Source organism: Petromyzon marinus, chromosome 19, assembly GCF_048934315.1.
Source record: "Petromyzon marinus isolate PM22_M1 ecotype Great Lakes invasive population chromosome 19, UKy_Petmar_22M1.pri1.0, whole genome shotgun sequence".
NCBI lineage: Eukaryota > Metazoa > Chordata > Hyperoartia > Petromyzontiformes > Petromyzontidae > Petromyzon > Petromyzon marinus.
The window spans coordinates 2,207,710-2,218,281 of NC_133685.1; positions in this window are offsets into that span (position 1 = coordinate 2,207,710).

The window sequence follows — 10,572 nt, forward strand, 5'->3', positions numbered from 1 at the left end:
GCGTCGAACGGAATCGGTCGCATTCTGGGTGCTTTTGTCAAGTACGGTTGCCAACTCTGACTGAAGCACTTCTGGGAGATGTATTTTCCGAACATGACTTAATGTCACATTCTTAGCTCTTTCGGTAAAGTCACGTTGAAGGGAAACAACAAAATAACAAATTACATATAAAACAATTAAAATTATCACGACGTTTTAATATATAATTTATTACTTTATTGTTTCCCTTCAACGTGACTTTACCGAAAGAGCTAAGAATATGAATTACTGAAGTCACGAAAGCTTTAAATCAAAATTTATGACTTAATGTCATTAATTGTACCGTTCAAATTGTACATATAACCTGTGTACATTCGCCGTACCTACCGATTAGCACGGATGGCTACATACGGTGCGAAAGAAGTTCACACATCAAGCCAGCATATTGTGTGTAGATGTAAGAAGTGCCATTGATTAAAATTAACTTATTGTACTAATTGTGTATTAGATTAATTTTTATTTATTTTAATGTCATTTTAATATCAGTGGGTTTCCATTCAAAATGTCACGGGGACATCGATGTAAATTCCGGGAGAGAACGCCTGCCCAATCTGGGAGGGTTGGCAACCCTGGTCGTAGGCGAAGTGGCTTTCATGGAGGTTAAATACAGGAACACACAAACCAAAGAGCTATTGCAGATACACGGCTAAGGCTGTGGCTGTCACGGAGAAGTACAACACGAATTCCAAATAAACTTACAAATATAGGGGTTTAAAAGGGTATATTTTGAAAGCGGACTCGAATAAAAAAAATCAGTGGAAAAACGCAGATTGGAGTGTTTTTAGGAAAACTGAGCTTCGCAATGAAAAGCAACATCCTAAATAAAGTGTTCATTGATGTCAAAAGTATTGTATATTCACCGAGACGACGCGGTTCACAAACCTGATGGAAGAAAATGGAACTAACGCTGAATGAAAGGTGCGCCCAGACGCATGGAATGATGCGCGCGTGGAGCTACACTGCTGGTAAAGAGGGGGCCTGCATCCAGCGGGTGGATTCATTTTATATGGTTGTCGAGGATAAACATTCAGCCTCAAGCCGTTACACAAGAATTTACCCGCGAAAGAAGCTTGGTCAAATATATATCGAGAAAGTTACAACAACAAAAAAACAATCATGAACATTGCAAAGTCTGAGTGCCAAAGAAAGACATTGGAAGGGAAACACCATTCGAGTCGTGCACGGTTCGAGTGAGTGACACTGATGCACCGAGTCGCACCACGTGTCCGTTCACCACGTGTTCAGGGGCTGCAGTGCGGTATCGGACGACGTCGACTCGCGCGGGATTCGCCAACCACGTGTGCAATGGGGAACTTGTACAGCTGTCAACCCACGAGGCTTACCCCGTATTCTTTCTGCATGGGAATTGAGTTTTGAGGTCCATACGGCGTACGACCGTTTTAATACGGGCAAAAAAACCCCCCATAATTTGTGACTTTGTGTTTCTCCCTTGTGATGGGACTTTGTAGGATGAACGTTGAGATTTATAAGGGGCACGGGATGACCAATAAGCTATAAATTGGTCTGTATTAAGGTAGGCACTGATAAGGGGTTGACAGGTATGCTGTTGCCACCGTACACAGGTATGTAGGTATTGTAGGCAACACTTTTTCGGGGCAGCGATCGAAACGGTGGCGCTGGAACGAGGTTGGATACGACCGAAACAATACGAACACCAGAGTCCAACGTACACGCGCGAGCCTGCACAGCCACACGCAAGGAGATTCATCAAGTCGTGACGATCCCCCTTGCCGTGGGGCATTGGAGATTGCTGCATGGTATTCGACGCCCGTTGATGTCGACGAATTGTCCTCGGTCCATGATCAATCCGCTGCTGGATGAAAGCCTCGTCGAGCTGTCGCCGTCCCTTGATCCTGCGATGTAGCAATCTGCCAATCACCTGGACTCGAGGCGATGCCACCGTGCCCTGCATTAGTCTCGACCGCGGGTCGTGATGGCTTCTGGCCACGTGGCCTGCTCAAAACCACTTTCTATCGACAGTGCCATGCCGGTGTCATTCAACATGTTCATCTCTGCACACTTCTTTTGCACGCTTTTTATATTGTTCGCGTTCTTCACTTTGAATGACAAACCCTGCTCTTTGGGGCCTTCGTGGCTTCCCCTCTCGACGGCACGGATCTCAGAGGTATCTTGAGAGCTCTTTACCAGGTGACCTCTGGTGACCTCTGGCCCACATCGTAGGGTTCAGCACTTTCCAACCGGCCCTGCTAAAGCGAGTGATGGTCGTCGCAAGCCAGCAACACAGACGTTACATTCTCAGAACTGGAATTTAGGCAGTAATTGGTGACCGGGCAGAGAGCATAAAGTCACTACACTTGAAAACCAAGTTTTACCACAACGCGATGTGGGTCTCTGTGTGAGTCAGTGGGTCTCTATCTAAGTGTGAAATTCAATGGCTTCCTATTTGTTGTCACTGGAGAACCGTATGAAACCATCAACTCTCTGTACACGAGAAGGGTCCAAAACCCAGGATCCCAGCGGTGCAAAGCTCAGAGCTCTGACTTCAGAGTAACTCGGCCACCTTCCTGAAAAAAAAAAACTTCACCACCTCTGATGGCATGCCCTCCTCGTTGTCCGTGGCAGAGACATCGACACGTTTTCACCTAAATATTCCTAATGTAAAGGACAATTCTCTGCAACAACAACACGTGGAGTGGCTTCCGTTGTTCACAATCGCCTCGGTTTGGTGTTAATTAGTAACCGATAATGGGGGGCTAAAGGGACTCATTGATGAGAAAGAACACACCTGGGCACCTGACAGGTGCAATTGACGTGCGTGCAAACACAACAAAGGCCCTGAGATGGCAATGACCTCCAAGTGGAGGGGTGCGTTGATGGTGCTTGGGTTGTTCAACAGTTGTTCACAAGGCCATTTGCACACGTGTGTGCAAAGGGCCTCCTCCACGCACTTTCCTACCTCTCCCCTCTCATCTCACTCTACTCAACTCCACACACTCCCCTGCCTCTCCCCTCTCAGCTCACTCTACTCCCCTCCACGCACTCTCCGGTCTCTCTCCTCTCATCTCACTCCACTCCCCTCTACGCACTCTCCTACCTCTCCCTTCTCATCTCACTCTACTCAACTCCACGCACTCCCCTGCCTCTCCCTTCTCAGCTCACTCTACTCCCCTCCACGCACTCTTCGATCTCTCTCCTCTCATCTCACTCTACTCCCCTCCACTCACTCGCCTACCTCTCTCATCTCACTCCACTCCCCTCCACGCACTCTCCTACCTCTCCCCTCTCATCTCACTCTACTCCCCTCCACACACTCAACCTTCGCTCAGCTAGAGGTCTCTCGTTCCTCTCTGCTTCTTCCCCCGTAGTCTGGATCGGAGCTTTCCCTGCCCCCGCTCAAATCCAGGCTCAAGCACTTTCTTTTCCATCTACGTGAATAGCTGATTGTCCCTGGTAACAATCATAATCTCAGCATCTGTATGGATGTATGTTGAACTTCTTTATCACGGGTCTGTAGCCAACCGTACTAATCGGAGGTGCGGGGAAGGACAACAAACTCAACACAAAAAAGCAATTTAAAATAATTGGGACATATATATGCCGTCTCGATATGCCGCCCATTTAGACCCAGCTACATAATTGCACGGTGTATTGTATGTTGAACTTCTTTCGCACTGTACGTAACCAACCGTGCGTGCTAACCGGAGGTGTGGTCACTTTTCAAGGAGAGATGACGTGTTTGTTTTTTTATTAACACTGCCGTGAAAATCGCCACCTCCAGCGTCATCAGGGATCGTCAAGGTGAACGCATGATATACGGTGAACTGTCGTCGAACCTAGAAATACCGCACCAGGTATTCATTCGAGGCTGAGTCGACCTAGGGGAGGCCCTGGATCAGTTCAGATAATTGTCACTGGTGTTGGCCCTGAGCGAGAATCGAACTCTGGTGGCCGGGTTCGTAGCGCAGTGTGCTAACCACTACACTACCGCTCCCCATAATGCACACGCACACACAACGATACACAATATGGAAGATAATTGTAGATTTTTGCCACTTTAATCCGCGCCGTTTAAGCCTGAATTATAAAACAATTTAAATAACCACCGTGCAACGCTTCGCTTGTGTGTTCATGACACACTCAAGCAAATTTAATCCGCCAACGTTTCAGCTATTTGCATGCGACCTATCGTACACACGCAGGGCAGGGATGCAAATTGGACGCATAGCTCAGTGGGAATTATCCAAAGCCTTCAGATAGAACCAGAGGCGAATGCCTTGGACCCCCTAAAACACAGAGCCCTCTTGCAGGGCTCACAGACACGGTGGGGTTACGTGTCCTGTATCACTTTGACAGAACATGAATAACCAGTATGGATGTCTCCGAAATCCCCTTGCCTAGTACAGGTACACTTGTACCCCTCTTTGGCAGGTGTCCTGTACCCACATGGCTAATATAGGTGTCATGTACCCCCTTGAAGAGAACATCTATCCCCGTATCCCCTTGGTTAGTAGAGGTGCTCTGTACCCCCTTGACCAGCATAGGGGTCCCATACCCATATCACCAGGTTTCCTCCCATACCTCCCTTGGCTCACACAAGCATCCTGTGTCCCTATAGCCAGAGGTATCCCGTACCCCCTTGATTCAACACAGGTATCTCGGTATCACCCTCGACCAACATAAACCACTGTCACCATGTGCCCTGTATCTCCTTGCCCGACATCGGTTGTCTTGTAACCCTTCGGTAATAAGAGTACATAATACATCGCGAACCGCTTCCACGATCATGGGGGGGGGGGGGGGTCCTGTACCCTTTTGATTCATCACAGGTGCCCTGTATCCCCTTGATGAGCAGGGGTAGGAGGGTCGCGCGCATGTGCGAGAGGCGTAAGCATTCGCGGCCATGCAAGAAGCCAGCGAGACACGGAGAGAGCACAGCAGAGATCCACGGATGGTCCGCCGAGTTGAAGGAATCCCTAATGCCGGCGGCGAGTTGTGGTGGCGTTATACCACGTGATGTGCTTGACAGAGAGATCACCTGATAGCGCGTCTCTGGCCAGCGTGGTGAACTATGGCGAGATGCCAGCTTGCACGACAATAGACCTTCAAATGTTCACAGTGACGGGTCAGGGTCCGGTGTTGACATGCGTCACGGTTGGATCAACGTGGAGCAGTTGGGCCAACGTTGGGGCAACGTTGCAGCAACGTTGGGGAAACGTTGGGGCAACGTTGCACCAACATTGGTATGTTTACTGGGGTGTGTGCATATTAGTTGAGTTGGTTAGGATTGGCGCAACAGTGGGCTTATAATTGTGGGAGAACCGACTGCACTATTAATTTTTTATTACATAACTATGCTTTTTTTCCTAATTAATTGCATCATAAACACGAATTAACAGACTGATCGATATCTAAGGAGGATTACAGTCTCAACGCCCGCTTAGCTTGCGAGGTGGCCAGATGGTAGCGCAGCAACAATGGATTCCTAAATCCGTCTGTGCCGAACTTTGAAAGTCATTCCCCCCGTATACAGCACGCTCCTGGGTTTTCTCTCGGCTCTCCGGTTTCCTCCCAAACATGCAGCCAAACTGCATGTTTGGATTTGGCCAAACATCCCAATGCAGCAGGACCCGCCTGCAAACAAGTCTTGAGATTCCGTGACGCTTTCCTGGATAAACAAAGGACCAACATCATTATTGTCGTTTGCAATGCGTGGATTAAAGCGCGCGGTCGAGACTAGCTACGGAGTGGCAGCCAAAGGAGAGAGACGCGCGTGCGCGCACACACACGCCGAGAGGACATCATCCGTGGAGAGATGGAGCGATGAAAATCGGACTCGCGTGCACGGTGGTGCTAGGAGGCGGTGGATCGTCGTCGCGTCGGCTTGGGGGAGGGAGGCCTTCATCCAGCAGTGGACAGATCACGACCGCCGCCGATGGTGATGATGAAGATGATTATGATGTAAGAAGCCATGCTCGGGGCAGCCAGGGTCAAGTTCTGTCATGCACTGACTGCAAGCAACGAGAAGAGTCCGGAGCGAATGACAGAACCTCGCCCTGAGCGCCAGTGTCCAGGGGGCGGGGGGGGGGGCGGTGGGGGGGCGCCCACTCCACCCACCGCGACCACCGAAGCGGCGACCACAGCTCACCTGATGTACCGCATTCCCCCCGATTGTAAAGACGCTTCGGAACAAAAATAAGACGCACGCCAAGCGTGTGGACCCGTTTGTTAATACAATTATATATTTCTGGGTTCTCACACGCGCGCACACAACGCACACACACACAACGCACCTCTGATTAGCACGGTCGGCTACGTACGGTGCGAAAGAAGTTCAACATTTATACAAACCTACTGGATTATAAAAAAAAAGCACCCACAACTGTTGCTTTTAAACACTAGGGGGGAAAAGTGCGTCATATAATCCGAAAAATGGGGTGGCTCGCCTGATATAACTCACTTGGGTGATGTAGTTCGCCTGGGCGTGACACGGCTTACCTGGACACCCACACTTACCTGGGTAGGCCACTCTCTCACCTGTGTGCGGGCACAGCTCCTCCACTCTCTCACCTGTGTGCGGGCACAGCTCCTCCACTCTCTCACCTGTGTGCGGGCACAGCTCCTCCACTCTCTCACCTGTGTGCGGGCACAGCTCCTCCACTCTCTCACCTGTGTGCGGGCACAGCTCCTCCACTCTCTCACCTGTGTGCGGGCACAGCTCCTCCACTCTCTCACCTGTGTGCGGGCACAGCTCCTCCACTCTCTCACCTGTGTGCGGGCACAGCTCCTCCACTCTCTCACCTGTGTGCGGGTACAGCTCCTCCACTCTCTCACCTGTGTGCGGGCACAGCTCCTCCACTCTCTCACCTGTGTGCGGGCACAGCTCCTCCACTCTCTCACCTGTGTGCGGGCACAGCTCCTCCACTCTCTCACCTGTGTGCGGGCACAGCTCCTCCACTCTCTCACCTGTGTGCGGGCACAGCTCCTCCACTCTCTCACCTGTGTGCGGGCACAGCTCCTCCACTCTCTCACCTGTGTGCGGGCACAGCTCCTCCACTCTCTCACCTGTGTGCGGGCACAGCTCCTCCACTCTTTCACCTGTGTGCGGGCACAGCTCCTCCACTCTTTCACCTGTGTGCGGGCACAGCTCCTCCACTCTCTCACCTGTGTGCGGGCACAGCTCCTCCACTCTCTCACCTGTGTGCGGGCACAGCTCCTCCACGCGCCTTATAACCGGCGCGCCGAGCAGCTGCGAGCCCATGGGTTTACACCCCCTTCCAGGAGCAGGTGAGGGCCATGCCTTCCCCCAGCCCCTTCCCACTGGACAGGTGAGAGGCATGCCCCGCCCCTGCACAGGTACACGGAGCCACGAGGACGCGGCACACGTGGTAAATAAAGGTCTAGGTGCGTGAAACGGACGGGGTCGTGTCGGGTCAGATCGCCCGGCCGAACAGCTCTGGGTCGGCACAGCTTCGGTCCCGTATTAAGTTTGGTCTGGGCACGGTCACGTCCCGTTAGGGTATGGTCCAAAGAGGGATGGGTCAGCGAAGGGTTAGCCCACCAGTTCTCGCCTGGGTCAAGTCAAGCGAGCCTGGGTCCGGTTCGGTTCAGCTTTGATCCTGGCTCGTGTCACGCACGGCCCTGTACTGGTTGCCAAGCTGGGTTCGGTCCTAGTTGAGTCCCTGGCTCGGATCGAGTCCGGCACCTGACTCGTCTGGTCCGGGTTGTATCGGTTCTGATTCTGAGCCGATCCTGAGCCGGATACTGGTACGGGTGGGTTTTTTTATCCAGTCTGATAATTTATCCTGCCCAGGTCCAGTTAGTCCTGATGAGATTGGTGCTAGTTCGGACCAGCTCTGGTCTAGGTCAGGGTCGAGGTCTGGTCCAGGTCAGGTTAAAACCGTACCGGACCAGTTCTTATCCTGTCCGGGGGCAGCTCAGGTCAGGGTAAGGTCGGATCATATCCAGCTCCAGATGTGGATCTGGTTCGAGTCCTGCTCCGTCCAGTGACAGGTCAGGTCGAGTCATATACCCTAGGGTTGGTCCAAATCTTGAAGCTTGTTAGGGTCGAGTTCTGGTCCTGTCCAGGTCAGGTTCAAGTCAGGTCAAATCCGGAGTGGATCAGTTTATGCCTTGTCCAGCAGTCAGTCGGGTCGGGTCATACCCTGGTTCCTAGTCCGCATCCTGATGCCGACCCTGGTCCAGGTTCGACTCCCCGTCCGGTCCACGTTTGAGTCTCCGCACAGCTCCGGTGTCGACGTGGATTGAGGCTGTGAGAGGGGGGTGTTGGGGTGGGGCTGTGGGGGGTGCGGGGGGAATCCGCCCCCTTCCTACCATTGGCCCGCGCCCTCGAAAGCCGCTCGGGCTTCCCGCCCCTTCTGTTTGTTGAGCGCGGGCTCCACGTGGCGCTCCACGCAGCCCTGGCTGGGACATGCACACAACGGCACCTCGCGTTGGTATGTATAATAGGCGACGTTTCGGCCAGTGGCCCTTCTTAAGGTCACGTCTGGGTCAGATCAATGACAATATTTTTATTTTTCGTTTCGAGCGCCACCGCAATGTATGTTATCTTTTTTTTTGCTGCCACGATAGCAGCGAAGAGAATTAGGAGAGCCACTGCCAAAAACGTAGACGTGGTTTTTAAAATGAAATACTGTGTGGCAAAAGCGCGATGAAAGAAACTGAATGATGTAATACTTAAACGCTACTGCAACAACAATAAAATGCTGCAATAGACACTAAGGTAAACAGTACGTCGTGAGAATATTATTGTTTTATATATATTTTATTATTTTGTTTCCCTTCAACGTGACTTTACCGAAAGAACCAAGAATATGGCACTGTAGTTAACAACTTCTAAAATAATGTAGTGGATAAAACACTACAGCACTGTAATCGGTAATCCTTCACTAAAGCTACGCTAACCAGCTTGAAGTATGGTCAAGCAACCCCTATGATGTACGGCGTAACTTATTGTTATATAATAGTGTGTTTACCACAAGCTACTACAACACCATCATGTACAAGCCCCTTTGCCAATCCACTGCTGGGCGAAAGCCTCCCCATGTGTCGACCATATGGGGGTTGTTTGACCATACTTCACCACACTGGTGTTGCTACAAAATAACCACAATACACCTTTCCCATATTTGCGATCGCTGTCATTACCACAAACCAGTGGGGCAGCCCGCCATATAGAAGAGGCGTCACTCCGCTCACCTGGCAGCCCGGACCAGTCTATGTATATTGAATTTATTTCGCACCGTACGTAACCAACCGTGCTAAACCTGTTGAGATTCAACTCTCCTGCCATCACTCCCTCCAAAAATGGCACACGCCTATTCTATTGTACGATCTTGCGAACGGGAGAGAGGATAAGCCGGATCATTGGGTCAAAGGGTTTCCAAACACGTTCGCCATACACAAAGGCGGAGCCAGGATATCAGGCCGGGGTGACATTCAACACATTTTAATTTCAAGAATGATTAAGAGAGAGTTAGGCTGTTGAACTAGACGCCATCGGTTGGCGACACACTCTGACAATGCAGTTGCACGGAGTCCGCCAGACCGAGTGTCGTACACTTACACGCAGAATGTCACCCCTGTCACCCCCCTGGCTCCGCCCCTGGCCGTACACATCACAAGCTGTCGTCCTTCCCCCGCACCTTCGATTCGCACGGTTGGCTACGTACGGTGCAAAAGAAGTTCAACAAACAGCACATACACCTAATTGAACCGAGCTGTCGGGACATATACTGTACCTGCCAATCAGTCACGGATTAAAGAGACCCACGCGATATTTCAGAAGCTGATGGAAATTATCTTCGGAACGCGTAATGCGTGCACACATTTAGAATGCACATTACTCATCATCAGCAGCCGTGATCCACTGCTGGATGAAGAATCCGCAAGTCGTCGGCACCTCTCCATCCCAGGACGATCCACGCAGCTCCTGCCACGCGGGTCGATCTCACCACTTGTCTCTGTGGCCGACGGCCTCTCGGACGTGCTCTCTCCTTTGGCTGCCGCTCCACCATCAAGTCTCACGACACGCTTTAATAAACCTCATTAGCAGCAATGTCGTCATGTACCCATGAAAGCCTGGCCGATAATCCACTTTGTTGAGCTTTCATTTGTGGTCAGGTCGCTTCTGAAAACGCTTATAGATTAATGGACCTTACCTGGTAAGATAAAGTTTTTATGTACCTTTCCTATACTTTACACTATTGTTTTTGTATCGTGGTAACGTTGAGCTGCCCCTACTGGACATCTGTGAAAAAAGTGCTTTATAGCTCATCGGATTTCTCCAGTATATTCTGATTCTGAGTCTCAAGACTAGTTTCCAGGAGGATCCTGCTACATTCTGCTCTTTGCCCAAATCTATTAATGAGCATTTGTCTTCGATGCAGCAATCCACATTTCCTGCACACGAGCCGATCTCGTCGCTCCATCTCCTCCGTAAATACCACACGCGCCGCACATAGTCGACAATCGCAATTAAAGCCACGACACGCAACATGCCTCCATTTTACTTAAAGAAGACAGTATCAAATG